Source organism: Schistocerca serialis, chromosome 2 (assembly GCF_023864345.2).
Source record: "Schistocerca serialis cubense isolate TAMUIC-IGC-003099 chromosome 2, iqSchSeri2.2, whole genome shotgun sequence".
In the NCBI taxonomy this organism is placed as follows: domain Eukaryota; kingdom Metazoa; phylum Arthropoda; class Insecta; order Orthoptera; family Acrididae; genus Schistocerca; species Schistocerca serialis.
Window position 1 is genome coordinate 937611481 of NC_064639.1, and position 7011 is coordinate 937618491.

Sequence of the window (7011 nt, forward strand, 5' to 3'; positions counted from 1 at the left end):
TTGTACCTTTGTAATTGTATTCTTATGTTATAAAATTGTAATTGTCACCAGTTCATGATATTATTAACTTGTTAGTTACATTTCACTGCACACGTTTCTGTTGGTCATAGTATATGGACAATATGTGAGAAGTAGGGACTGATAGTGTTTGCATGTGTGTTAATGATTCAGCAAGGGACTGGATAACAGCATTGCTCGTTCCAAGGACAATTCCAAAAACTTTGTGAGTGCACAAGTGGTGGTTTATGGACTTGCTATATTGTCTGCAAGACTCTTTGATGGTGATTGTGCACCTGCACAATCGCAACAGTTGGCTGCTGGCCATCTCTACAAGGACTACAGTGGGTCTGCATCTATGATGACCCACCAATACCATTATCTCTACAAGGACTACAGTGGGTCTGCACCTCTGGTGGCCCACCAATACCACAATCTCTACCAGGACTCCAGTGGGTCTGCTCTGTGATGACCTACCTACCAATATTCTTCAAAACGTCGACTGACTCTGCTGTGGGTTTACTCTGTTGTGGCCCATTACCTGTCTGCATGTCGAGTCAGCCCTGTCTTTCCGTTGGAAGGACAACACTACTTCTTCAAGACTGCATGGAAATCCACTACTTCCGTGTGCATTTTCTTCTACTGCTCAGACTTTGAGAAAAACACTATATTTTACCGTAATGAATGATCAGGACTGTCTTTATGGACTGTGAGAAAATTTTAGCTTTTGACCAACATTGTATCAATAAGTGTGTGCATTTGATTTCTTTGTTATTGTAATTATGAAAAATTTTATCAAATCATTATTGGCCACTGCCCAAAAAAAAAAAATTTGTAAAATTTTTGTGGGGAGCATGGGGGCTATGTAAGTAGGCTGTTTATGTTTTCTCTATGTAAGTAGGCTGTTTATGTTTTCTTATTGGCAACGTTACGTAGCGCTCAATATGAAAATCACTGGCTGTGCTGTGTGCAGTCTGTCGCTAGTTTGCATTGTTGTCTGCCATTGTAGTGTTGGGCAGCGGCAGCTGGATGTGAAAAGCGCGTAGCGTTGCGCAGTTGGAGGTGAGCCGCCAGCAGTGGTGGATGTGGGGAGAGAGATGGCGGAGGTTTCTAATTTGTCATGAACTGATATATATATATTATGACTTGTGATGATATTAAGGTAAATACACTGTTTGCTCTCTATTAATATCTTTCATTTGCTAACTATCCCTATCAGTAGTTAGTGCCTTCAGTAGTTTGAATCTTTTATTTAGCTGGCAGTAGTGGCGCTCGCTGTATTGCAGTAGCTTGAGCAGCGAAGATTTTTGTGAGGTAAGTGATTTGTGAAAGGTATAGTTTAATGTTAGTCAGGGCCATTCTTTTGCAGGGATCTTTGATAGTCAGATTGCGTTGCGCTAAAAACATTGTGTGTCAGGTTAAGCACAGTCTCGTATAATTGTTCAAAGGGGACGTTTCAACTGATCCCCGTGTGACGAGAGAGGCGTTGGCACAGCTATACTATTAAAGCAAGGGATACGTGCAGACGACGTAGAGTATTTGCCTTCCGCCCGTGGTACGGCCGTGACCATAGGTAGAATACGTTTGATCAACATATACGCACTGTCAGGCTCGGATAAGAGAAGGAACAGAGCAGATTTTTACGCCCATGAGGTTACACCGTTGTTCCAGGGACGATACGATGGTTGCATACTCGGCGGAGATTTCAATTGTGTGCTCGACAGAAAGGACCAACAACCTAACTATACTACTAGCCAAGAACTTAGGGTGCTGGTCAACGGGATGGAATTAGTCGATACATGGGACCTGAAGTATCGCAACCAACCAGGATATACATTTTTAACTAGCCACTCCGCGGGCCGTTTGGACCGGATCTACGTTTCAACGGCGTTAGCGAAGGACGCAGAAATATGGCCGACAGCGTTTACAGACCACGAGGCATATATTTGTACGGTTAACCTTGTTAGACAGCAGGTATGGAGACGGAGGGGTAATTGGAAGATGAACGTCTCCCACCTGCGAGATGCAGAATGCCGACGCATGGTGGAGGACGTGTGGCATGGCTGCCTCCGTCGACGAAATTCTTTCGGTTCTGTCTTGCAGTGGTGGATCGAGTGCGCGAAGCCAGCTTTACGGAGGACGTTAATAGGTTACGGGAAGGAGGTTTCTCAATGGCAGCGCACGACCACTGAGTTTTACTTAACGGCTCTCTGGGAACTGTTAGCTCAACCACCTACACCAGAACGCCAGACGGCCGTCCACCGAGTTCAGGCGAAGCTGGTACAACTTGCGACGCAGAGGATGGCAGGTACGATGATACGCGCGAGGTCGCAGGATTTCCAGCCCAACGAGGTTCCCTCGATGCATTATGTGATAATGGAAAGACGAAGAAAACGCAGGAATTTAATATATGAGATCGATCTCGGCGATGGCCGTCGTTTTACAACACAAAGGGGTATAGCACAGGCGTTCACGGATCATTTTAGCAGATTCTATGCGAGCGACGGGGAGGGTCAGAGGGAGCTGGGGAACGTCCTGGAAGAGATCCCAGACGCGACGAGTGTGAACGGGGAAGCGGACGGGTTATCTGAAATTACGTGTGAAGAGCTGGAGGAAGCGATTACACGAGGTGCTTGCAACAAGTCCCCAGGTCCAGACGGATTCCAGTTGGAATTTTACCGTGCCTTTGTGACCATTATGACACCGATGTGGCTGTGTATGTTTAATGAGCTTCTGCGGCAAGAAGTACCGTTTCACATTCACTTCACGGAAGGGCTCATGATACCGATACCGAAGCCCCGTGGTGGCAAACGGCCTTGTGATTATCGCCCCTTGACCCTCCTCAATAGTGAATACAAGATCTTCATGCGCATCCTGGGAAGTTATATCAAAAAGTTGCTGGAGAATCGAATACATGCCGATCAGACTTGTCTTGGCGGCATCAGTAATATCCACACAGCCGTGGGAGACTATCGTAACGTCGTCGCCCTCGCGGCTGCATGCCGCCTCCGGGGGCGATGGTTGCAGTAGATTTCGATCATGCTTTTGACCGCGAGGATCATGTGTACCTCGCGGCGGTGATGAACAGGATGGGTGTCTCGCCATTATTGACCAATGCTGTGATGCGGCTGTTGCACGGCGCCAGATCAGCGATGGTGGTCAACGGAGGGAGAACTGAATATTTTAAGATCTTAAGATCAGTGAGACAGGGCTGCCCCTCGTCGATCCTCCTTTATGCGATCGCCTTAGAACCGTGCCTCGCAGGCCTTCGCCGCCGTCTTACCGGGATCTCCCTACGGCATTTATCATTCAAATGCAGAGCATACGCGGATGATATTATGTTCCTCGTACGGAATGAGAGGGAGACTCCAACAGCAGTGGATTGGCTACAGACGTATGGGATGGAAGCTGGAAGTGTGGCCAACTACCGAAAATCATAATTCATGCATGTGGGGCGTGGACTAGAACCAGGATCGGAAGGACCCTTACCTGCGGTGGAAACCCTCCGCTGTTTGGGTATCACCTTTCATAAAGAGACAGTGAGAACGGCTGCGGACAACTACCGAAGGCTGTTACTCAGAGTCCGCACGGCAGTACGACTAAACGCCCTACAGTCGATGGATATGCTGCAGCGAGTGTTACTCGTCAACCTTTATCTCGCGCCCATGATGTGCCACCTGATACACCTTCTCCCCTTGACGCGCACGTTGGCTATGAGGATACAGGCGGCTTTTGGGTACTATGTGTGCCTGGGACAACTCTTTAAGGTACAGTACAACACGCTTACCCTCCCAGCGCGAGAGGGGGGCGTTGGTTTAGTGAACGTGCACGAGAAGGCGCGTGCCATGTATATTAATACTATGCTCAAACGGTGGCGCAACAGGAATCACTCGCTTACGGGGACGATCATCGAAGAACTCGTACCAACATCGCATCTTCCTCCAGTCAGTGTCGGCCATATATCGCCACCGTTAACGTATGTGCGCACGTTCATCGTGGAACACAGTTACGTTCGAGAGCGTTTACCGACGACCCAATAGTCGACATCGAAGGACGTGTACCATCTGCTTCTTCGACAGATCTCCAGGAATAGGGTGGAACGCAATCATCCAGCTGTTAATTGGCACGTGGTGTGGCGCACGGTCCACCACCCCCACCTACCTACATCAGTCAGATCAACATGGTACATTGTCGTCAACCGAAAATACCCTACAAATGATAAAAAGTACGCAATACATTTGGCGGATTCGCCCTTGTGCCAGCAATGTGGCGAGCTGGATACGGACGACCATCGTCTGGTCTGCGGCGAGGCATTGGCTGTCTGGACTCTCGCAAGAAAGATAATAGCGTTCATGCGGTGCACTACCTATACAGCAGTCTGTTCTGACATAGTATTTTTTTCCAGAGAAAACGTATTTTCCGCGTCATAAGACGAACGCAGTGGCGTGGCTCACAGGTATGACGGTCCATTACATCTATAGAGACACAATTACGAACTTACTGAACGTCCTGGATTACTGGCAATACTTGCAAGCTGGATACACAAAACTATTATGGCTACAAAAGTACAAGGATTGGTATGCCAATTTCCTAGTAACGGTTTTTGCGGACCCGCCATATACTTGGGGTGTGCCAGGTGCGCAAAGATGAGCGGCGGTGCTTTCGTTGTGCAACCGACCAAGTAATGTGATCGACTAAGAACACTATCCGAGTATGCGACCTACGAACCACTCACGCTTGAACAGTTAGCAAATGGATGTACTTCAAATTTTGTTTTCATATCCATAAATACTTTTCTTTAGGGTGCCGGAGGTGGCCCCACTTTGATTTTGTTGTTATTTCATGCTGCATGGTAGGACGGCAGCGAGGTTCCTTCCAGGACAGGACAGTTATCATGTGTCAGGACGTATTTATTTTGTGAATAATAAAGGTTTCTGCTTCTCCTACCTTATGGTTCGCGGTTCCAGTCTCGCAGACTGTAACATTTTTATCCCTTTTGTGAAAGAGCAAAAAAAAAAAGTTGGTAGAGCACTTGCCCGCGAAAGGCGAAGGTCCCGAGTTCGAGTCTCGGTCTTGCACATCGTTTTAATCTACCAGGAAGTCTAAGATATAGACTCTGATCACAGTGTAGCAGTGACGAAGAGCTTAAGAGACTAGTCAAGAAAAATTAGTACCCAAAGAAGTGGGGTACAGACGTACTGAGGAACGAGGAGATACGTTTTAAGCTCTCTGAGCCTACAAACACTGCGAAGGGGAATACCTCGGTAGAGAGTTAAGTTGAAGAGAAATGGACATTTCTAAAACGGGCAACCATAGAACTTGGAAAAGGAAACAGAGATACAAGGAAGATAACTGTGAAGAAACCGTGGGTAACATAAGAAATTTCCCAGTTCATCGATGAGAGAAGGAAGTACAAAAATGTAAAGGGAACTTAAGAAACACAAAAACACAGTTTAGTTAGGAATGAAATCAATAGGAAGTGCAGGGAAGCTAAGGTGAAATGGCAGCATGTTAAATCTGTAGAAATCGTAAAGGAAGTAATTGTCGGAAGGATTAACTCAGCATATAGACAACTCAAAATAACCTTCGGTGAAATTGAAAGAAAGGACGGTATTATTAAGAGTGCAACAGTTAAATACAGAGGAGAGAGCAGGTAGATGGAAAGAGTATACTGAAGACCTCTGTAAGGAGGAAGACTTGTCTGATGTGATAGAAGAAGAAACAGGGGTCGTCATACTGGAGAAAGGGAGTCTAGTGTTAGAATTCAAAAGCGCTATGGGAAACTTACGATCGAATAACGCACAACGTACAGATAACATTCCATCAAAATTTATAAAATATTAGATGACGTGGCTACAAAGCGACTATTCTCGGAGGTGTAAAGAATGTTTGAGTTTGGCGATAAATCACCTGACTTTCGGAAAAGCATCATCCACACAATTCAGAAAATTGCAAGGACCGACAAATGCGAGAATTATGGCACAATCAGCTCATCCATCCAAGCTGCTGGCAAGAATAATACACAAAAGAATGTAAAATAAAGTTGAGGTTGAGACAGATGACGATCAGTTTGGCTTTAGGAAAAGTAAAGGCACTAGACGGTCAATTCTGTTGTTGCGATTCACAATGGAAGCGAGAGTGAAGAAAGACCAAGACACGTTCATAGGATTTTCGACCATAAAAAAGCATTCGTCATTGTAAAATGGTGCAAGATGTTCGAAATTATGAGAAAAATTGGGGTAAACTATCGGGACAGAAGGATAGTGTACAATATGTACAAGAACCAAGAGGGAACGATAAAAGCGCTAAGATTAAAAATGGTGTAACACGAGGATGTAGTCTTTCACCCCTACTGTTCAATCTATGCGTCGAAGAAGCAATGATGGAAACAAGTGAAAAGTACAAGAATAGAATCCAAATTCAGGGTGGAAGGAGATCAATGATAAGATTCGCTGGCGACATTGCTGTTCTCAGTGAAAGGATCTACAGAATGGAATGAGCGATCTAACGAGAACAGAATATGGACTGAGAGTAAACCGAAAAAAGACGAATGTAATGAGAAGTGGCAGAAATGAGAACAGGGAGAAACTTAACATCAAGATTGGTGATCACGAAGTAGATGAAGTAACCTTGGTACCTAGTTAACAAAATCACCCACTACGGGCAGAGCAAGGAGGATATTAAAAGCAGAGTAGCACTAGCAAAAAGGGCATTCCTGGCCAAGAGACGTCTACTGGTGTCCAACATAGGCCTTAATTTGAGGAGGAAATTTCTGAGAATGTACGCTTGGAGCAAAGAATTGTATGGTAGTGAAACATGGACTGTGGAACCAGAAAAGATAAGAATCTAAGCATTTGGGATGCAATGTTAGAGACGAATGTTGAAAATTAGGTGGACTGATAAGGTTAAGGCATGAGGAGGTTCTGCGCAGAATCGAAGAGGAAAGGAATATGTGGAAAACACTGATAAGGAGAAGGGTCAGGATGATAGGACATCTGTTAAGAGACGAGGAAG